The 23317-nt window shown below is 38.2% G+C and overlaps 1 protein-coding gene and 1 long non-coding RNA gene across 3 annotated transcripts in view; one reads left to right on the plus strand and one right to left on the minus strand.

Annotated features, from left to right (window-relative positions):
* LOC140154238 (uncharacterized) lies at positions 1-23301 on the plus strand. 2 transcript variants are annotated; one of them, XR_011859277.1, is made up of 6 exons: positions 1-61; positions 8214-8399; positions 12108-12244; positions 13603-13716; positions 16038-16087; positions 22989-23301. It is a non-coding gene; the product is annotated as an uncharacterized lncRNA (long non-coding RNA). The 2 variants fall into 2 exon arrangements; XR_011859278.1 differs by lacking the exon at positions 1-61 and adding an exon at positions 2047-2149.
* Positions 1-23317, minus strand: part of LOC140154451 (uncharacterized) — a 108733-nt gene that overhangs the window by 15746 nt on the left and 69670 nt on the right. The window lies entirely within an intron of this gene.

Raw genomic sequence — 23317 nt, forward strand, 5'->3', positions numbered from 1 at the left:
TACAAGATGATGAGCTATAATTTCATGATTTAGTCATGACATTTCATGATTTTATGAAAAGGTAAGATTCAATGTAAACCCTGGCCAAGATGTATCGGTTTTTTTTTTTGTCGCACTTCATATAATACGCTATTATTGTATGGAAACTGAATGTTTTGTCGATCATTATTCGTGGTCGTACGTACGTGGGTCTAACGTGGGTCAAAATTCGGAACCATTTTCATCGTTCAGTTTCGAATTTTATCCCACAAACGGGCCCAAAAACGCTACAGTATAACATTTTGACCCATAAAAATAAGCAGAAAATGGGTTTAAGATTGCAAAAAAATGAGAAAGTTGCAAAAATGTAATTAAATCACCAAAATCAATAATCACATACGTTCATACAATTACCATGCCATGCTATGGCTGCTGCAGCAATAAGCATACTACTATATAGTCCGAATAATCAGACCCAGAACAAAATATTAATTTCTGAATTGATCCTGTTCTTGGTCTGAACTGTTTCCATATGAAATCTTGATGGCAAATTGGACAATAGAAGCACATGGTTCTACGTTGTCACTTTTTAATCCCTATCTATTCATGTTACGTGAATGACGCTATTGTCATGATTGTGGACCATCCTTCTGATACTTGAGTGTTTGGACAAGCGGAACGGTCTTTTGTCTACCTCTCTGTTTGTAAACAAACCAGGAGGTCGAAATCGTCCTCCTCGCCGAATACGAAAGTCAGCGTATAAATAGTACGGCACTAACTACTATAGTTGGAATTCCAATTGAATGAACGCAGCTTTATTATAATAGTGTGACGATTTTTGGCGTATACTGCACAATGTACGTCAGCGTGTGCGACTGTGCGTGAGTAACACGGAAGTGAACCCAACCATGCCAACGCACTCATGATTGGTTAACATTGTATCCAAGACCAAGGTCATGCGTTCGCGTTGTAATTTGAAATATGCGATATACGATTGCGGTTGGATCAAGTACAGCTGCTGAAAGCTGCATTCATTCAATTGGAATTCCTACTATAGTGAGTGAGTACCCTGGTACTACACATCATTCATGTCATTGCGTAGTACTACACATGGATCTATTATACTATTTATTTTTGGGTGGATCACCGCATAGGCATTTTACACGTAAAATACACATAAACCTGTGGCTGTGCACCATGCAATTGAATAGCAGACCGGTAATGCACAGTGCCGCTGGTTACCAGTTGTTCTCGTCTACATGTATGTAATCGGTGAATTGGAGCCTACCTAGCTCGTTCACGTAGCGGTTCCGTTGTCCCACTGGCCTTAAACGTAGATTGCATGGCGATCGGAGTGTTATCGTCAGAGCACCTCGGACTAGAGCCTACCCTACAAACAGTGTTCCGTTGGCCATAGCCTATATAATGGTATGCCCACATTGCATATCGTAGAGGGCTCATTCAACTTCCAACCAGGGCTGTCAACTCTCACGCTTGGGTCTCTAGCTTGCTCACGGTCTCACGCCAAGGCAGTATTATCTCACGCCTAGGTAGTAAATCTTACGCAAAAAGCTGAAAAATGAGTAAAATCTCACGCATCGTCATGAATAATTTGTTGTTCCTATCCCCACCCCCCCCTCGCTTTTCACATTCTCCAGTGCCGTGGCTTAAATAATCATGGGTCAAAATGAACATTGCAGTTGGCAAATCCCGGTACACCTGTCTCACGCCAAGCAATTTCAAAAATTTGACATCCCTGCACTCAACTCGTGACCAAAGAAATGGCTAAAAACTGTGTAATCCCCAAGGGTGTAGCTACAGTGGGCCGTGGTGGGCGGCAGAGCCCACCACTCGGTTTTGGAGCCCATCACTTGGCTCCAATTTTAGCATTGGAGCCCACCAAGTGCTCAGAGGCCAAAATTGCACCATTTTATTGAATTAGTTAAGAATTTGGTCTATTTTGGCAAACAATTTCCAAATACCGTATTGTTTGTTTGCATTTTTCCAAAAGGGGGGCGTTTATTAGAAGTGAATTGTCAATGAAAAAAGCTTAAAAATCGAGTTCAATTTCCCGATGGTGCTCCTATTAAAAGGAGGGATTTACACTATACATGATGGCGGCGCCCACGGAAAATGATATTTTCGTGGGAAATACAACAAAATTACACCTGTAAGTGCATGAATTAGTGAAATTCTACTATAATTAGGCAATGAAATGGATGGCAGTTGAGTCATAATAGGTTTTTGTCCATTCAATTTAGATTCAATTTAGCGATCGTGACTGATGACTGATGCAAGTTTTAAGCTTACCTACACAATATGTCATGGAAATGTTCGCATTTTTGTAAATTTTTCACAGAAAAATTGGGGGGGGGGCGTTTATTAGAGGGGGAGTGTTTATTACAAACAATACGGTATGCAAGATTTTCATCAAATGCCACCCAGCACTAAAAATATCCTAGCTACAACCCTGGTAATCTCGATTTGGATATTCAGAAACTTTACGTAGCAAGTCAAAAACCGTCAATTGGTATATACCTTCATACAAAAGTTATCATACATGTACAGTGATAGTAAGATTTTTTTCAAATAAAATCACTTTTGTGTAAAATGGATCGCCGTGCTGAAAAATGCTGTATTTCGGAACTTGCTTTTTTGTACAGATTCATATAAAAGGTGCCGTACAGTCATGACAGTCGAGGATGGTCACAGAATTTGGAAAAAGACATTTGCCCATAACTTTGCTAATTTTTACCTACAGGCATGATTGACCCTCAAAATAATCACCTTTGCAAATAAAACAATTTCCATGTGAAATATCCTACTTGATAATTTGTGATGCGATCAAGCAAAAGCAGTCGGAGCTCGGAAATATTGATTTGAGATATAGCCACACAAAGGAAATATTTTGTTTTGTTTCCTATTGTTTTGGAAACTCTTAAATTGCTCATATCTTTGGAACTGGTGGCTCAATTTCAATGGGTTTTTCTGTGCAAAATACAGCTTTGTAAATTATGCATTTTACTATCCTAGATAAGAAACTGAAAATTTAATATTTCTGAGTTCCGACTGATTTTGCTTGATCGCATCACATTTGATGATCATACATATACCTATGGCATATAGGTGGTGTTGCGGAGCAAAATGTTGCTCAATTTTGATCACTTTGCTACGCAATTTTATGCCATAGACTTATACAGTGAAGTATGCAAATCAAGTACCGTAGTAGTGCAAGCTGATAATGCTATAGGCCTACATACAGAATGTCTTAAGACCAACGCTGCTAAGCTTAGTTAGCTTACAAAACATGGTGCCTATATCATGAATTGACACAAATTTTACGGTAAAATCAGTCATACCTAGAAATGTATTGTGTTTGGGCCACGGTTTGGGCCAAAGTGACTATACCATTCAGCAAATTACTTCAGTGCCAGCTGTGTTTGTCTGCTCTAGATCTGTCTGATTGTGATGGTGATCATATTCAATTAGCCAATCTGAACCACACATACGTATACGCCATAAACTAAGCCAAATTGGCAGACCGCATTGTCAGACCGCTGAAGTTCTCTGCTGAAAACTATAGCAAATTATTGCCTTTAATACATTGCAGTGTTGTAGGTCTCGAGACCGGTCTCGACTCTTGAGACCAGCTAAGTCTGGTCTTGGTCTTAGTCTCGATCTTGGTGGATAGGCGGTAACAACATCTACACCCGGCTTTCCGGTCGTAAACAAGCCGTGCTTGAACAGATAAACATCTCAAAAAAGTAACTAACCCCGCTTAAATAAAGACCATTATTCAAAAGTGGGTGATTGTATTACAAATCTGTAAAATGTGTAGGAAGCAGGGTTTATTTCTGCACATTTTGACACCTCCTTTGTAGAAATTGACTAAATATTGATGTCACGTACAGCATACATTTAAATCAATGTAACCCAGGATTTAAAAGTTGCAGTTGATTTTGTATTCAGAATAATGGAAGGAAATCTGTGTAATAATATCTGAGTGTTTTTGTATTGTATGTAAGTGCAACTTTCAAATATGGACCTCACTACATAAATTGACCGGTGAAGTTTTATTATTTTCTGGGCTATCTTGTCAAAATGCGCATTGGAAATAAATTCTGCTTCCAACACATTTTACCGATGTGTAAATGGCCATTGTTTAGGGGGAGGTAGTTACTTTTTTGAGATGTTTATAAGAGATATACGCATATGCTCATGAGCTATTTACGCATAACGCATGCGGCGATGTAGGCGATGTTTGCGCGCGTCCAATCACCATGGACTGAGCAAGTAAACGTTTCCTCACTTAAGTAACATGACCTAGTTTTTAGTAAAAAATGATGGTATTTTTAGTTGTGGAGGAATATATATATTACAGCATGCAGAATATACATATTAATGTAATGCAGGGTTCATTCATATATTTTCATGAATAAACACAGGACTGCAACTCTCACGCATTGGCCGTAAGTCTCATGCATCGGGTCACTTTCTCACGGTCTCACGCCAAGGTACTATAATGTCACGCCTAGTTAGTAAATCTCACGCAAAAAGCTGGAAAATGAGTAAAATCTCACGCATTGTCATGAATAATTTGTTGTTCCTAAGCTAAACTACGGATCTACTCAAGTTGTTTTTGGCATGCATCAATTCCATTAATATTTCATGATTGATTAAAAAATGTCATATATTTTCCATGTCATTTGGATGATTTAGGGGTTGTGCAATAATTATGAGCCCCCGGTTAAAATTTCTGAACGGCTCACCAAAAATTGCTTGCCCCCCTCTCGGCCCGCCAAAAATTGCTTGCCCCTCCTCTCGGCTCGCCAAAAATTCTTTGCCCCCCCCTTGAATATGCCCAATTTTTGGGATCCCAAATCCCAAACCTTAAATGGTCTCGATGTATGTTGCGAGCGCAGCGAGCAGGAAAATTTGCATATTTAAGCGTTTCCGTACCGTTTTCCTAAGCCTTTGTAGAGCGTTTTATTAAAAATGTGCCCGTGAATGTGTGTTAAAAATCGCTTGCCCCCCCCCCCCCCCCCGGGTCGAAATAAGCGATAGCCCGATAGCCATGGCTATTAGGTTTTCTGTCGGGCTATTGGGTTTTATCTCCATGTAGCCCGTCGGGCTACAGGGGTTTTCATGCGCGCAGAAAAATGAAAACATGTGAAAGAAAAATAAAAGCTTCGATCTCCAATATTTACGGCCTGTCCAAAAATTATGTAACATAAAATGCAATGTAACGACATTTGTTGAAGTGAAGTCACCGTAGCATTGTAACATAATTTAAAAATAGATATTGTCTAGAACCACTGCTGCTAAGTTATTGCAGTGCTGAATGATGACACGTACATGAGTTGGAAAATTTTCTAATTCTAGGGATCGGAAAGAAATGCTTTGTGGGTGGTGTGTAGAGATATGACATCGGTGAAATACGACACAATGATCGGCCGTAGAAGAAAAAAAAAAAATGACAAAAAGTTGCCCTTGAATTATGTTTTATAGTCATCATACTCCAGTAATTCAATAAATATCATAATATTTGGCCTAAACTTGAACTCATTTGCAATGAAATGTCATTTTTTATTGAGAAATGCATGGGTTCCATGTGGTGCCAATGGTGTTGAATTCTGCACTTTGCCGAAGTTTACTGCATTTTGTGGAATTCGGCGAACTTTTATGGCATAAAGAACACTTTTATAGTAAGTAAACTGCTTGGGAACTTTCTTAAAAAAGCGAGATAGTTGGTTACAGGCGAGAATCGTGGCGTGAGAAGCGAGATCACATTTTTTGCCGGGCTTTAACTATTTATACCATGAATCTATACCGGTAACACATCATTGTAACCAAAATCACAAAATCTGATACCAATTAATTCAAACGGTACATTCAATACTTGACAGATTCGAGATTAAGAACCCTTCATTTTAGGATTTGATTGCATATTTTTAACTTTCAGGGGGTTCAGGGGTTCTGAGAAAAACCTAGTGCTACCCCTGATTATGGGGGGTAAGGGTTACTCACTAATAACTGAATATTTGAACAAACGATTGGTTTGAATTGTGCAAAAACAATGTCTTTTTTCAGGGCTATTGAATTTCCTTCAGGGCTATCAGAAAAAAATGGCTTGATAGCCCGGATGGCTATCAGGAAATGGTCCCTTATTTCTACCCCTGCCCCGCTTGCCAAAAATTGCACCCCCCCCAATTTTACCCTCCCCCATCAGGGCTCATAATTATTGCACAGCCCCTTATATTACTATAGTACACTGAGTTTGCATTTCGTCCAAAGTCGCCATCTTCTCTTCACTTCCGCATACAATGTGTTAGGAATGTTTTTTGTGATAATGACAAACTTATTTGCATATTCTGCCTATATCAATTTGTCAATAATACACCCAGCAGTTCAGTGCAACTTAAGGACCGATCAACTTCCATTATTATGTTTTCAGGGTCATTAGGAGTTAAGAAAACCTAATAATGACGATGGCTTATTTCGCATGATACCATAACATATCGGATTCGTCATACAAATATCGAACTCGCCGTTGGCTCGTCCGATATTTTTATGACTCATCCGATATGTTATGGTATCATGCTCAGCCATCCAATATTATATCATTATTATGTCTTCAGAATCTTGCATCCTGTACCATTGTACATAACCTAGCTGTCCGATAAATTTGTGTATCGGTCTGTAACCTCTTCATAGAGTGCACAGTTCATATACTAAGTACTTTAAAAATAGATGCAAAAATCACCATGTATGTCTATTTTGGTGTGATTTTTTGCCATGCCATGACCAAAAACACATTTTTGACCAAATCACATTTTTGATCAAATCACATCTTTGACCAAAAAATCACATTTTTGACCAAACATAATAATGATAAAATTGGACAGATACCTTTCTCAATTGATCCCATCCAACAAGGGATCAATTGGCATATACCATTGAGAAAGGCAAGAGACAGGATTGCTGAAACTGTATGGAAATTGTGAGTTTTTTCTTGGAATTTTTACTTTAAAAGTGAAATTGTCCTGGTTAAAATCAGGGCTGTCAACTCTCATGCATTGGGTCACTTTCTCACAGTCATACGCCAAGGTAGTATAATCTCACGCCTAGGTAGTAAATCTCACGCAAAAAGCTGGGAAATGAGTAAAATCTCACGCATCGTCATGAATTATTTGTTGCTCCTATCCCCCCCCCCCCTCTTTTCACATTCTAGAGCGCCGTGGCTCAAATAATCATGGACATGGTACAAAATTAACATTGGAATCGGCAAATCCCGGTACGCCTCTGTCTCATGCCAAGCAATTCGAAAAAGTTGACAATCCTGTAAAATGATGCGTGTCATGGTGGAAGCATTGAGACTGACACTTTGTGTCAAGAACCGCACACCCCAAGAACCGCAAAAATCAGAAAGCTGTGAATTTACATTATTTTGTTTTGTTAGTCAAAGCATATTCTATATGATAGTGGGCAGGTATTGAATCGAAGCCCTATACTAATAAAGATAATATCATCACTGCTCTTCTCCATCCGACTCAATAGCTCAGTTGGTAGAACATCGGTCCGGTGATTCAAAGGTTCCAGGTTCAGTTATGTATGAGGGGCGTTCAAAATGTTATGCTACTATTAATTGGTCACATTTGAAAGCTTGTTCCTTCAAACCATTATTGCAGAACCGAAGTATTCGATGTTTGCATTCATTGTGAGACACTTTTGATTATGAGTTATGTAGTTTACTAGCTAAAATTGCAGAAAGGGCACCATTTACTAGTATTAAATGCTAAGGTGAGTTCTGACCCATAATGGGAGAGTTTGTGCGTGTTTAAATTTCATAGATGGATTTACACCCATGTGTGCACGTTTTGTTTACAATCATAATGTATGCATGACATGGATATCAATGCAATAATGTCATGACCGACAGTGCGCAGAAAGCATCATAAAAAAAAACCTGGAGATCATGAAATGAACGCCAAGATTAGGTAAGCTTACCTTGTACATGTACATGTACTAGGTTATAAGCTTAAGATTTCACCTAAGACCCATGTAATTCAACATTTATAACTCATGCATTGGTCATGTTTTAACTGCTTCTGTGTTTCTGTCTAGCGCCTGGCACTCTTGACTGCAAATTCAGGAAATCCTAAGCTTTTAATTTCATGTTTGTTTGTTTTTATGTTTGTTTGTTTGCATGCATGTATATACATGCATGACTATAGACCTTGGATTGATGATGAACCCTGAAAATTTGCAGTGGCGAGAGGAGCAGAAGGTAGAGAAACACAAAGAGGATCATCCAGAATGTCATTGTGGTTGTTGGGAGTGGATCGACTGCTGCCTGTTCTAATGTGGGACATATTGCCATGGTAATCACAATGCTATCTTCAGTAGATAGCAGATATCAGGTACACAATGATTCTACTTGAAAATAAATTTTAACCAGCTTCCAATTTCAGCATCAAAATTAGCAGAAATTTACATAATTTTAGCCAAATTTGGATTGATCATGATTAGTAATATTAATTCCTGCAAGTATACCACAGATGGGAGAGATCAAGTATGTTTTAATGATTTTAAGGGGTACTATATACCCTGCCCAATTTTAATGCCTATTTTTTTTTTTTCAAAATTATAGTGCATTGGGGACAAGTATTTGGGTATGTATATTATAAGGGCAAGGACAACTACTACTGCACTGGAAATTTTATTTCAGCACAGACAACAGTTTAGGAGTTATAATTAAAAAAATGGGAAAACCAATATTTGATCAATAAATCACTAACTACTTGCTTTGAGTTGCTGAATTTTCAGTACAGTAGTTGTAGTCTTGCCCCTATAATAAACGTACCTTACTTGTCACCAATTGTGAGCACTATATATAATATTTGACAAAAAATGCAAAAATAGGCACAACATTGGCCAGGGGTGTAGTGGGGTAATGGAAGACACATTCGTTCACGCCCGAATTTGAGATTTATCAACACTAAGATGTATTCTTTCACTTGAAACTGATACAACTTGCTAATATTAACTCGTATTTTTGCTTGATTTGTTTCACTCTTATCAACTCTAAAAAGTCACATGGCTCAAGACAGCTTAGTAAATTGGCGGGAAATATGAGTCAGAAATGCGCGAATGCGAAATATTGGGATTGCGCGCGCGATTTGTGTAGCGTGACGCAGTGCATCTATGTGCGTATGTTCAACGCTGACTAGGCGCATTCGGTATGTTGTTCACGCCAGCAAATGTGGTGTAAACAAAACAAAAATTTGCAGTCAAAATGCCACTAAGATTTTGTAATTATTTTGAATTTTGGTGCACTGAAAGCAGACATTATAGATTTATTGGTGCAAAAAGATGCATATTTAGACCATGCACCAGAAACAGCTTTTACAAGCGTGAAAGTTTTACCGCTTTAAAATATAAGGACGTTTTGTGCATAATTTTGACATTTTTTATTAAAACATCGATTTCTTAGAGTTCACTTTTGACAATATTGCACAATTTTTGTGACAAGATAACTAAAAAAATATGCAAGCAAAAGGTAAACTTGTTGCACTATCGTTTAGAGTACATCAAAGCCTAGGGAAGGTTTTCTCATTTTTTTTTTTTTTTTTTTTTAAACAAAAATATACACCATTATGTGCAATTTTTAGCTTAATAGAGTGACAACATTGCTTTTTTCACATGTTTTTTCAATATTTTGAAAAAGAGACAAATTTCAAAAAAAAAAAACCTTCCCTAAGTTCATGTCTCTTCTTTTATGACAAGTTAACTTAATTTTTTTTACTCCGAACAGATTTTTTAAAAGTTGTCACAAAAAAATTGGGGTAAAGAAGTGAATTTTTGTGATTTTTTTAAAAAACTCAAGAATTTTGAACAAATCTGATGTCACCATGGGATTCCTTGACTCTTTTCCTTTCCAAAAATGTATAGTTTTATATACTGTTGACATACAATTCAGAAATAATGATGCTTGAAAAGGTCCATGTTCTCTCCCATTACACTGGCCTTAAGCAGCCTTTTCTAGATACAGAAATACTGGCACGTAAATTAGGTAATTCCCAGACATCGTAGACTTCGAGGTCCAGTCATAAAAAATAATGGTGGTCATTGGTCAATATAATTTTACCCAGCCAGAGGGATCAGGCTAGGGCTAATTTCAACCATCATAGCTGTCGCTAAGTACCGACGAGTCTCTCCTGCAAAGAAAAAGTGATGTTTTCTGAAGGCAAATTTAGTACATATCTTTATGGGGATTTGTTTGTTGGTGTGAAATCAAAAGGCTTAATTGCTGATGTCGCCATGCAGTCATATGGTACTGGTACAGGGGCATTGATGATGAATAAAGAACCAAACAAGAAAGATGAGATAGCTCTGATGAAAGTGTTTTCAAAATAAATCCATTGACATTTGGGCATTCCAGGGTGTCTTCTAGATGGGGGTCCCAGAATCTTCATGCTCAGAATGAGGACCAAGACAAGTTTCATCTAAATGTAACAAAAGGTGATAGACATACATTAATCACTGGAAGTATGGGCAAGATTTTGTAATTATAAGTACACATATTAAGAAATAAAAGCTGAGACTATTATCCCTGATATATCAGGTATATAATAGTCTCAGATAAAAGACATGAGTTTTCATTGCTCTTGTCCTTTTAACCGAAATGTGGCATATAATAAATTCAAAACTTTTTCATTTTAAGGACTTGATGAGACAAAAAAATATGTTGAATGATTCATTAAAAGTTTTGTGCTACTTTTTAATGTTTGAGTAACTATAATTGTGAGTTTTTGCCAGGAATTAAACTGGGCAAAAACAGGTTTTTGCCAGTTTTTGCCTCTTTATCTGGAAAAATTGAACTCTGGATGGTAAAAAAAAAAACACCAAAAATTTGTTTCACATAGTCATGTATGCATGTGGGACATGGTATATAAAAAATGTACTGTACCGGTATCTCAAAAACATTTTGAGAACATCAAACTTGGTATAATGATAGGATATGGTGGCTTCATGTGCTGTATATTTTTGTGTGATGTTATTTGCATATTTATGAATATTAATGAGCTTGTTTGCATATTTTGCCTAGATTTTCATTAATCCATTGTGCAGTTTAAATGCAGTAAAATGATCAACTTATTTATGAATATTAATGAGCTAATTTGCATATTTTGGCTACATTTCCATTAATCCATTCTGCAGCTTAAATACAAAGGCCTCATAACATGTGGATGCTTAATTATCACCATTGTCTAGCCGTATTCCGGCCGGACATCCAGGAACATTGTCCCCTTCGTCCTCTTTGCACAAGTGTGCACATTTGCGCAGACTGGTTTTACAAGGCTATTTCCCCTTTGAGACGTCAGCGGGCCGACCAACAGAATTAGGAAATACACTAAATTTGGTACAGATGTAGAGCCTACAATTGAATAATGTTTAAGTGAAACATTTCAATATGAGTTCAGATATGTTGAAAAATGTACTTTTTATGTCAGTTTAAACACAAATTTTACCCAATGTGTCATAATTACAGAAAAAATAACTTCCTTGAGGAAACCTTGCAGCACATTTTATCTTCACATTTACCTAGCTGCAATTAAGTTTGCCAAAATACTGTGAACAAATACATAACTGTACTTTTATGACAAATGCATATCTGCCAGCATTTAAAATGAGGAAACTCACACACACCTAAATAATTATCTTCAAAACTGCTGCCAAAGAAAGAATAATATAAGGTCAATCAAGGATATGTACTTTTTCCATAAAAGGATTGCTTTATAACATCATAAATACTAGAAATCGGCAGGACACAACAAAAATACCTGCATTTAACATTTTCCAAATAAGTTTGTGCTGAACGATAAGTAATTTTACAGATTTTCAAAATAAGTTGTTTTGTCAAAACTTTGAACCATTTTTATGCAATATCCTGTATCTTCTGTTAGAAACATCCAATTTTAAGCTAAAATTAGCTCAATACACGTAGCACTTAAAATAGAAAACAATCAAAATCAGTATTACATGTAGGCTTGGATATAAGAAGAAATGAGAAGGATCTTACTTGTTATGAAGATTTTACTAAGCTTTCAAAATGTTTTGTATTTCAGAAACAACAAGCTATTTTTGATCTGGCATTTACCTGTATGGTCATGGGGTGATCTAGTCAGCAATTTTCTGCAAAATCCCACTGACTCTGCTTTCTCTGCACTGGCTGCCACCAGCTGACCTTCAATTTGCAGAAAGTGTAAGTTTCAAAGTGCTAAGAAGCTCTCAGGTCAAGAAAGAAGGACCCTTTCAAAGATGTATGTTTTCAGGATTAATCAGGAATTCCTATATATTGTCAGCCAATTTTGAGGCTTTTAAGGCCAAATTCATGTCTTCTTTCCTGATTTTTGGGTGGATTTTCAGGGTTTCTTCTTCAGGCCTACTTACTTCAGTGGGGAAGCATTTATTGGTGCATTTTTATTGCAATTTTCAAACTGCCTTTGATCAAATGCTTCAAGTTTACTTTAATGTCTAGCATATCAATTTGGTGGTGTTTTCTTGCCTGTTTAGCTTCATAAACCTGGTGATTTGTGACTATTGGGGACTGAAGTTGGCTCATTTGGTGGCCAATAGAAACTGATGTAGCGACATTGCAACAAGCATAGACGCATTATGCCGTGCAAGGCTTCACAATTTCCTGTTCAAAAATTGGAGAAAATCATATCCACCGATGGTTTGAGCATACATATAAAAAAAAAAGTGACTGCTGTGTGATTTGCTATAATTTTCAAGTTGTCACTGCATGAAAATTAGTTGATAAATTTAAAATTGCACCATTTTTGGTAAGCTTATATATTGTTGGCATATAGTTAAAAAAAAAGCTGTGATTTGCAGTGCCGTACGCACAGACACAACGCCTAGACGTTGATCCACAAGCCTCAGCACACTTTACAGGTTGTCGCTGATCACTACGTCTCCACATCATTCCATAAACCATTAAACAACAAATCAGGGACTCTACTGCTTCAAGAGTACATACCCTAGACATTCCAAAAATCACCTTCACAACCAGGATCAGCTCCCCGAGTTTCGTACAGGTTACAACGATTAGCAGTAAGTTCCTGTCCAGGGGAATTTCAAGCTAACTCAATTTTTCCATGTGAGCATACTAGGCACCGCCAGGGTTCGAACCCGCAGTTGTACCATATAGTCGAACGCCTTATCGATTGAGCTAACTTTACTGCTGAGTAATCCATGCCCCTCTGATACTGTCTATAACCCTGACCCTGCCCATAAACCTAACCATATCCCTAGCCCTAACTGAATCATAGGCCTAATTTTCATCAGTGCTAACCATAATTTTCACCAATAACCCTACGCAAGACTTGCAACCCTAATATTCATCATCATTTCTACAGGCCAGAGCTTGTAACCCAAATTGTCATTGTTACCTCTCTAGGCTAGGCTTCATTCTGTTATATTTTGTGATAACCCAAGGCCATTTTTGTTTTATTTTGGTTGTTTACTCAGTCATGTTTGCAACCCTAAAGTTGTCTAGATGTGAATTTTCTTCTTGTGCTTATGCAATTTGTTTGTATTTCTGTTGTATGTATGTAGATTATTAACATGGCTGGGGAAAATTCCACCAATCTTGATTAACATGTTAGGCAAAAGCTGAGTGCTGGTGTGTGAGAATGTACTACTTAAATATTGGAGAGGAGCAACATGTGGGTGAGTGCACAATTTTCAATCATACAATTTGTAATTGCTATCAGGAAAAAATTATACCATATATTAATTAGCTTGTTTGTATCTAGCCTAAACAACTTAATATAGAAACATTATGTTTTGAAAAATGGAAAAGGGGCATGTTGTTACTTATACATTAGGAAAGGCTTAAAAACAAAACAATTAGATCCTGTTTCATGTCACTGCATTTTATGCTGTTAAATTAAATAAACTCCTCAAAAAAAGGTTGGAAACTTTCCAAAACGGCTATGTATCAGAAATATTTGAAATCTATTTCGGTATTGTTTCATAATACAATTGTTCTTTTCTGTATACAATGACACCACACTTGTGATCATAATTTATTCCATGGTTGAGTAGCTGTCTTTGAAAGACAAGGAGGTCTCAAACGAAATGTGCCAAATCTGCCATTGTCTGCGGCATTTGCACCAGTATACATGAGAAAGGAATATCACACCGTTTCATATAAAAACAATCGCCACTTACCTAAAATCAGTGACGAGTAGAGAGCCCATACGCATTTACAACAGCATTGCATCTCCTTATCGTGCTTCTTATCAACCTGGCCACATGCACGCTCCTGAGGGATAGCAATAGCATTCCACTCTTCAAGCAAAATCTGTCCTAAACCAGCCAAGGTTGTTTGATCTGTCACTCTAGTGCCCACACCCCGACCAAGTTGGGCTTAGAAATGTCCGGGCTATAATTGGCTAGCCATATTCGTTGAATTCCTTCTTCTATACAGGAAATTATTTACAACTCTTGCCCTGTGTGGTCGAAAGTTATCATCCTATAGAGCAGCGTTTGATCCAAGGTTTCGCAGAAATGGGACTCACGACTTGCTGAAGGATGTCATCTTGATATTTGATTGCATTTAGATTTCCATTGACTACAACCAGTCTGGTCTCTCCTGTCATCGATATTATCATATTACCCTTGACATTGACATCCCCGGTCTGATGAAACTTAGCTTTGAGCTTGGAGATCATACTGCGAGAAACCCTAAAGTTGCCGCAACTGATTCGCTGGAGTTATGCTAGCCACAAGCTGACCAATAGCTCGAGCCTAATATCCAGATCTGACAACCGGACCATGGTTGATTAGAACTTTCTTGCAAATGACCACTACGAAGAAGTGATCAGCAAGAGAAATTGACTTATGCGTTCTTCACCTGAAGAACTGTTAATCACATCCAAGCATTTTCATTCAGCCGTGGAATATGTTACCGTCACTTAATAAGGTGTCATTTTTGAAAGGAGACAACAATGTTTTCACTGATATGAAACAACATGGAAATACATTTCAAAAATTTATAATATATAGCCGTTTTTGAAAGTTTCCAAACTTTTTTTGAGGAGTTTACGTACATGTCAATGATGGAGCTATTTTGTTCACAAAATGTAATTTCCACTCGGTAATGTACACGTTTAAACGCCCAAAAACATGCCGACCGTTTAAGCGGATACTGAAATTAAACGGTAACTCCCAGCATTAAATTGAACAGTAGTGGAAAATCAAGGAAATCACATTTTGCACTTTGATAAAAGCTCGCTATAGAATGCTACAACTCTCATTCTTTTTGCTGTTAATTACGTTTACATCCGGTAAATCCACAACTCCTCCCACAGTTTGATAAACAAAGACAACAACCATAGGAGCATGGTGTTTTGCAGCTACAATGCCAAAGAATATGCATGATACACTCTATCAGGCTAAGTGCTCACACAGTTAATTTTGTAAATGTCTTGCTCGATCATTTCTTTCAATGCTTGCAGGACAGATTGGGGAGTCTGAGGGGATATGCCCCACCAGAAGATGGGGTTTTTTTTCAAAGCGAAGTCTGATTGTTGAAGCCATTTACACATTTTTACCCCCATATTGAATAACACACCTCAAAATGTGGGTCTAACTTACACAATGCATGGAGTTTATGAGGAGGATGGTCCCCTCAAAAGTTGAGGGGGATGTGCCCCTTCAGAAGTTAACCCCCAAAATCATTTAATTTTTACACTATTCTTGGTTAAAATAGCACAGACCTCAAAATATTTTCTGAAGCTTTCAAATAGAGACTATAGTTGTGTTTAAATAAATTATTTAAGTTGCCAAATTATGGGTCAGGGGTATGTGATATTGTTCTTTCCTCCCCTGGATTGATGCCCAGAGTAAAACACATTTTAACTGAATTTTTGCCTGCCAGGGCAGCACTGAATACTTATTGTGTGTATATGGCACATTTTAAGAAACGGTGTGTTTTTAAATTTCTTGACAAAATTATTATCCATTCACATGGTTATATTTTTCAGATGCAGATTGTTGTCTAACCCAGCAGTTTTGTCAAATTTGGATCCAGAAGGTAAACTCCTGCTTGATTGTAGTGCTCATTATTTTGGATTGATCATTATCAGGATCATCATCTTCTTCCATCATATTATCATCATCATAAATTTCATCAACAGCAGCTATAATTACATCATCATATCTCTGCTGTCATGATCTTCATCATCAACATTGTCATCAGCATCAGCATCATACTTTCCATATCTTCTTTGTCATCGTCATTATCATATATGATATTACCGTCATCATCAGGTGGTGTGCGTTACAGGAATAACTCGTCTGGCATGCTATTTTGTCCAATAAAAGAGAAGACTGGTTTCCTCAGTGCAGAGACTGGTGTCTTGATTTACAAAACCTGATTTCTTGATCCAAAAAGTGGCTATGCTGATCAAGGAACCAGGATTTTTATAGATAAACATTGCATCTTGTTTATAAAAACATGGATGGTCTCAAATCCCTGCAAAAACTAGTGTGGTATATCATATGGGCCTATTGGGTGTAGCTATTGTGTATACTACTTACCATATACAGTAGAAATGTACCATATGTTCTATACTGTGGGAATGAATTTCGCAGCTGTCGTAATCACTTGTACGCGCCATTCAATTTGTACACTGAGTGATTAGAGCCTAACCAACCGGGCGTATTTAAAACAGTTATGGCGACTCTCCCTATCAAACCCCAGTGATTTTAATTTGTATTCATATTTAATATTAACAAACTTGTTTGGTTTGTGATATTCTAAGCATTTTAAAATTTCAAAATCATCCTGTTCAATACACAGCTGGCAAGGGAAAATGTGTGATTGTATTAAATTTGTGGCACACAACACCTGATCATCAACAATTTCATCAGCATCATTGTCATCATCTTCATCAACAACATCATCAGCGTCACCATTATCATATTCATCATCATCATCATCATTATCAAAATATTATCTTGACTGATGTAACACTTAAAAATGGTGAGCAAAATGTGAACAGTAAATAGGATTTTATTGTACATAAGACATGGAATACAGTGTTTTTCTAACTGGGTGTGAAACTACTGAAGTTGGGGGAGATTGTCCAAAACATGCTAACTATGAGCACAGCAAGTTAGAGGTTGATCTACAAAAGCCTGTGGAATTGCCTTGAAGGAAGAAATAGCCAACATGTGTCACTTCTGAAATACCTCTTTTTCCATTCAAATTGGTATAACTTGAGGGAAAATGTCGCATAATTCGAATGAGGTGTCAAAATATGCTGAACAAGCAGTGGCGTAGCTGCCGGGGGGCAGGGTGGCAATTACCCCCTGGCAATGCATATTTGGGCCCCCGCCCCATTTGAACCCCGTATTTGGTTCACCATTTCCTATTTTATGCATGGATTCAGACAAAAAGTGTAGCCTAGTATCATGACTTTCATTCTCAAAGGGCTTCAGTGGGCAAGTAACAGGTCTGCAAAATGAGGCCCCTAGCCTGTTGCTAATCAGAGATGTAAGTTTTCTGTATTTTTACAGAATTCAGGTTTTTTGGTAGTCCAGATTTACGCAATTTCTTTTATTTTCAGCCCATTTGGGGGGCTTTTTAGCCTGAATTTACGCGCTTTTTTCCCAATTTTCCGTATTTTTTCTTCAGGGCTACCTACATCCCTGGCTAATCAATATTTTATGAGATTGTACAATCATTTATGAGATTGTACAATTATGAGCAGTAGCACCCATGAGTGTAATTTCCCTTGTGGATTTAATAAAGTTTTACATGACTTGACTTGACTTGATCAGTGTCCCGTTTCCAAAATTGGGTAACTTGTGTTAGGCAGGTCGCCGGTCGCATTGCATACAGTTCTATTCAATGCAACACGCTTTTTGAGAAAATCACAATTGAAAATTCTGTTGTTGGATTTGGCTTCATACTTAATTATATATTTCTTGATAGAATTTCCATGACAGGGTATTCTTTATAAAGAAGAGATTTGAAAGTTGCAATTTGGTGAAATTAACATGTCAATCTTTCAAGTAACATTATTTAATATGATGTTAAACTTACAGCTATGTATGTGAAACAACTTTTGTTTACTCTGTGGCTATATTATGCTGCAGTCTCACTATGCTTTTCTTTATATGTATTACCATGGGATTTGTGTATTGGTTAAGAACAACTAAGCTGTGAATAGATCTGTATCCGACATTATTTTTCATTAGCTTTGTCTTCTCTCCACTTATCTCCATGCCATATCTGGTTGATGATATGTCCAGCCGCTTTACAAGGTCTGCCAGCTCTTCTTCGCTTTCCTGCTAGTCCGTCAATGTCGCCAGCAAACATTATGTTTGTAATTGTTTGGCCTCCTATGCTGACTGTTCCACAATGGTCTTCTAGTGCTTCAGTCATGATTCTTTCCAAGAAGATATTGAACAAGGTAGGAGATAGCAGGCAACCTTGACGTACGCCAACTGACGTGTGAAACCATTCTCCGATTTTGCCTTGTGCAAGTACTGCACTGCTGGCTTTACTGTACAGTTGTTGGATTGAATTGATTAGCTTCTGACCCATGTTGTAGCTCTTCATTGTGACCCACAATGCGTTGTGTCATACACGGTCAAAGGCCTTCATGAAGTCAATGAACACATGGAAGATGTCCTGCTGGTGTTGATTGTATTTTTCACCCAGGACACGCAGATTAAATATTTGCTCCGTTGTTCTTCTTCCACTCCTGAAACAGGCTTGCTCCTCCGAGATAATTTCTTCTGCCTGTGGTTTCAGCCTGTTCAGTAATACTTTTAGCATGACCTTATACTGACGTGACTGATTAAACTGATGGATCTGTAATTCTGGCATTGTTGCAGATTGCCTTTCTTGGGGAACGTGATGATGAGCGACTGAGTCCATGGTTTTGGCCAATCACCAGATTGCCATATCTTATTGCAAATGACTGTGAGGATGTCAATTGTCATTTCGCCTCCATGCCTGATGAGCTCAGCTGTAACATTGTCTACCACCGGAGCCTTTCCAATCTTAAGTGATTTAATGGCTTTCTCCACCTCTTCCCTCAAGACGGGAAAGTCTTCGTTGTTTGATGATTCCTGGCTTGTGGTTACACCAGGATCTCCATTTGTCTGGTGGTTGTAAAGGTCTGAGCAATACTCTGTCCACCTCTTTAGTATGCCTTCTTCTTCTGTGAGACAGTTCTCCTCTTTGTCTTGGATGGTGTTGACTTGTGGCTGTCTAGGTTTTGTGAGGTCTTTGACAATCTGAAATGCTCTTCTGCTGTTGTTTTTCTCCAGGCTTTCCTCCAGCTCAGTACATTGTTTCTTGATCCAATGATCCTTAGCTTTATTCATACTTTTCCTGATCTCCTTGTACCCTTTGGCACCTGCTGGTGTATTCTTATCATTCTTTAGCTTCCTCCTTTTGTCACACATGCCCAATATGTCCTCGGTAACCCATGGTTGTGTTTTCCTGCGATGTTTCCCAAGTGTCTCCGTTGCTGCCTCAATCATGATGTCATTGAATTTTGATGTCAGCATTTCGGCACTGTCATTGTCGTTGAGCATCAACAAGGGAGCAAACTTCCCACCAACTGTGGCTTTGAAGGAAGCAAAGATGTTGAGGTCCTTCAGTCTGTCCATGTTGAACTTGATCCTGGTGCTCTTGGTTTTTTTGGTATTCTTTAGCCGGACTCGGAAGTTCAATATCACCATGCCATGGTCGCTTCCAATGTCTGCACCTGGGTAGGTCCTTGTTGTCTCTTTGTTGATTCCTGACAGAAACCGCTTCTGCATCAGTATATAATCGATCTGATTATGGTATCGTCCATTTGGTGAGTGCCAGGTCCAGCGGCGAGATGGCTTGTGTTTTCCAAGAGTGTTGGCAAGTATCATGTTGTTGAGTCTTGTAAATTCCAACCGCCTTAGCCCTCTTTCATTGGTTACAGTATTACAAGAGGGGCCGCAGACTTCCTCCCAGTCTTTCAGTGCATCCTCACCGACTTTTGCATTCCAGTCACCCTGGATGATCAAAATGTCCTTCTTTTTTACTTTGTTGATGACTTCCTGCAGTTGGGTGTAAAAGGTTTCCACATGTTCATCATATAGTCTGAAATTGGCACATAAGCCTGGATTATTGTGATGTTAAATGGGGCTGCTTGCAGGTGACTACAAGTTTTCTCCCAACTATTGTGATCTTGGGCAAGCAAAACAATTTTGTTTGGCTGCAGCATCCCTTCAGTATCTCCCACGAGATGCTGGACATACTCTAAGTACAGTGTGTCCGTGGCTGTCCCGTTAATTTCCTCTTCCCATGTGGTGGAATATAAAGGGCATTTCTTTCACAGGCTCGTTGTCTTCAAGATGCAGTATATGGCCGAGAAATTTGAGTTGATGAATCTTGACTCTGGCAATGAGTGGAGTGGTGGTCAGATTGTAGATCATTTAATTTGGAATTGTTGTTTAAATATGACTCTGTAGCAAGATGTACAAAGGCATTGATCTTGTTTTCCATTGATTTTTGTTTCAACTGGCAGGCATGGGCTTCTCCAAAGACGTTCCATTTTCCAGAAAGCTGCCCAGGCTAGTGCTTTTCTTCTTTTTAGGTCTCCAACACTAGAGCCCATATTGGAACCCAAGTACTTGAGGTCGATAACTTGGTTGATGGTACTACATGTATCATAGACTTCAAGTGCTGGCTGGTTTACAGTCAACTATTCTGCCTTTGGTGCGCTGATGACATAACGCAAGAATGCTTTGACATCATCAAATGGTTGCCTTGTGCTGTAATGTGCATGGTTTATATCCAGGGTTTACATGTGCAGTTGCTGTAAATGGTGAAATAGTCGGTGGTATTCAACAGCAACGAAATAGTCCTTCGAGTTCGTTTTCCCTGTTCGTTCTTCTTTGTCATTTCCGTTCTCTCCAACTCTCTCTCCATCATCCCCTCTTCCTAGCTTCTCTTTCATCCCCATTATTTGTTTGCATTTTTTTCTTCATTTCTTCCTCTTCTTTCTCCTTCCAGCCCCTCTCACTCTCCATCTCCTCTCCTCCTCCCCTCCCTCACTCTCTACCTTCTTTCTGCCTTTCTTTCTGGCTGCTTAACTTTCTATGCAGTGGTGTAGCCAGGACTTTGCCAGGGCAAGGGAAGGCAACTTTCAAGGGGCAAAATTTTACTAAAATGATCAAAAATAGGCAAAAAAGTAAAGAAAAAAAGAATAAAATATCTTAAATATCAGGGCAGGAAGCATTTCACAGAGGCAAGATTCTAACAGGGGGCGGCTACCTCCACCCCCTGCCAATCTCTACCTTAAAATGAAATGAAATGGAAATTTGTGTAAACACTTTTATATAGTAGAGCTGCAAACCCAAAGGCATTGTGTACTTTCAGTAGAAGCATGAGAGTTTCCACACATCAAGTTCAAGATCCAATGTCGATTTTAGGACCTGGAGCTATTTTGGATTTGACCCCTAGTAAATGCTAGATGTCACGGAAGGCCATACAGGGTGGAAAATTGAAATTGCTCCAATCTTGTCATCTGATCACAAGGATTAAAATAATGTATAGTTTGTGCTATATATGACATATCGTTATGGAGTATACAAAATCCTCATTTTTGGGTCAAAAATGTGACTTTTTTTTTAACTTGGTCCAATTTTGACAAATGCGGTGGCAAATTGTTTGTAAAGCTGACACGAATCAGAAAATGAATAGTTTTTCATATGTGCTGTGTTCACTGACTGAGATAGATGGCAAACAAGGTCAAAGGCCATATAGGGGTCATAGGCCACTGTTAAACTTTAACTTCAATTGCTCGTTCAATTGAGAAGGTGGATTCTATACTATTTTTATTCTTATACCATGAAGAGCAATTTGACACCTTATTTGCCAAAAATCAAGTGAGTTGAAATTATTACCCATGTACGACCAAAATGTGTCATTTTACCCCAATATGCGTTTTTTATTGTGCAACAACTCCATAATAGATGGCACAGTATATAGCACAACACATTGTTTTAATCCTTCTAATCAGAGGAGTAATTTGGTATGTCTTTCAACAAGATCGGAGCATTTTTAATTAGTGACCCATGTATGACATGTGACCTCTAGTGGTCACCAGGAGTTAAATCAAAAATGGCTCCACATCTTAAAATCAACATTATATTTTCATTTTCTATTATAATTGTTAAGAACCACAAAAGTGTCCTAGAGGGTTATTTGTGGGTTTGCTTCCCTCAATTCAAGCCCCAGGGTCCAGCATTGTTTTTTAAGAACAACCTTTTCAGCGGGTACATACTAATGCACCAATTAGCTAATCTACTGGCTTGTATTGGAATCCCTGTATGTATATACATGCACTTCAAAACAAAGTGACAGAAATTAATTTTTGAATGTGTACATGTGTGAAATAATCCCAAAGGAAATCTGTTGGTGGATACTCATCAAAATTGTTAATATATTATTTCATGCAAAATGTTGAAATTTCAATTGTTCAATCCTCAGAGTAAAAAGATAAGATAATTGAAATTACACCCTCAGAAAAATCACCATTTCTGCACTCTACAAAATGCATGGATGTAGGTGTGTGTGGGTGGTGTCTATTTAGGGCATTTGTAATCACCACTGAACCTCATGGGGAACCGGGCCCATCCCAGCTTTGGCTGCAAATAACAAAAATACAAATTCCGAAGTGTGTCTCATATAGAGGTTGTATTCTGTAACCACTTGGATAGTACCATCTCATAGTGTGTATGAGTATGTCCATGGTATGTCGATTCACTGCATGCATGTGTGTCCTCGTTTGGAGGCGCTTACAGGCAGGGGTAGGCATATAGTATGCGATGTAAGTGTAACTTGCTTTCTGGGGGTGAGGGGTACGTGTGTACATTGTGAATTGAAGTTTTAATTTTCATATTTAACATGCTGCATGTATCTTTGTTGTTTTCAGGGGACAATCCTGTAGATATGACTGGAGATCCAACGTTCCTCTATCCAAAGGTGTGGCTTTTCAGGTTGGAGCAACATGCTGGAGATGGTCGAATAGCAACCAGGGAGTCAATTCAACTATATAGCATTGGAGAGTTTTTGGCAAGACCCACATTTGATGGCATATGAACAAAATATTTGTGTCCATGGAGCATGCAGCATTTGAATGATTCCATTAGGCCTCTGGTTGTCACTTCAGTTCCAAAGCTCATGGCCTGCATTTCCTCTGCACCAGCTAGCTTTGTGGCTTGTGGCATCAGATCAGAAAGAGTACACCAACCATAATACATG

Source organism: Amphiura filiformis, chromosome 6 (assembly GCF_039555335.1).
Source record: "Amphiura filiformis chromosome 6, Afil_fr2py, whole genome shotgun sequence".
Taxonomy (NCBI): domain Eukaryota; kingdom Metazoa; phylum Echinodermata; class Ophiuroidea; order Amphilepidida; family Amphiuridae; genus Amphiura; species Amphiura filiformis.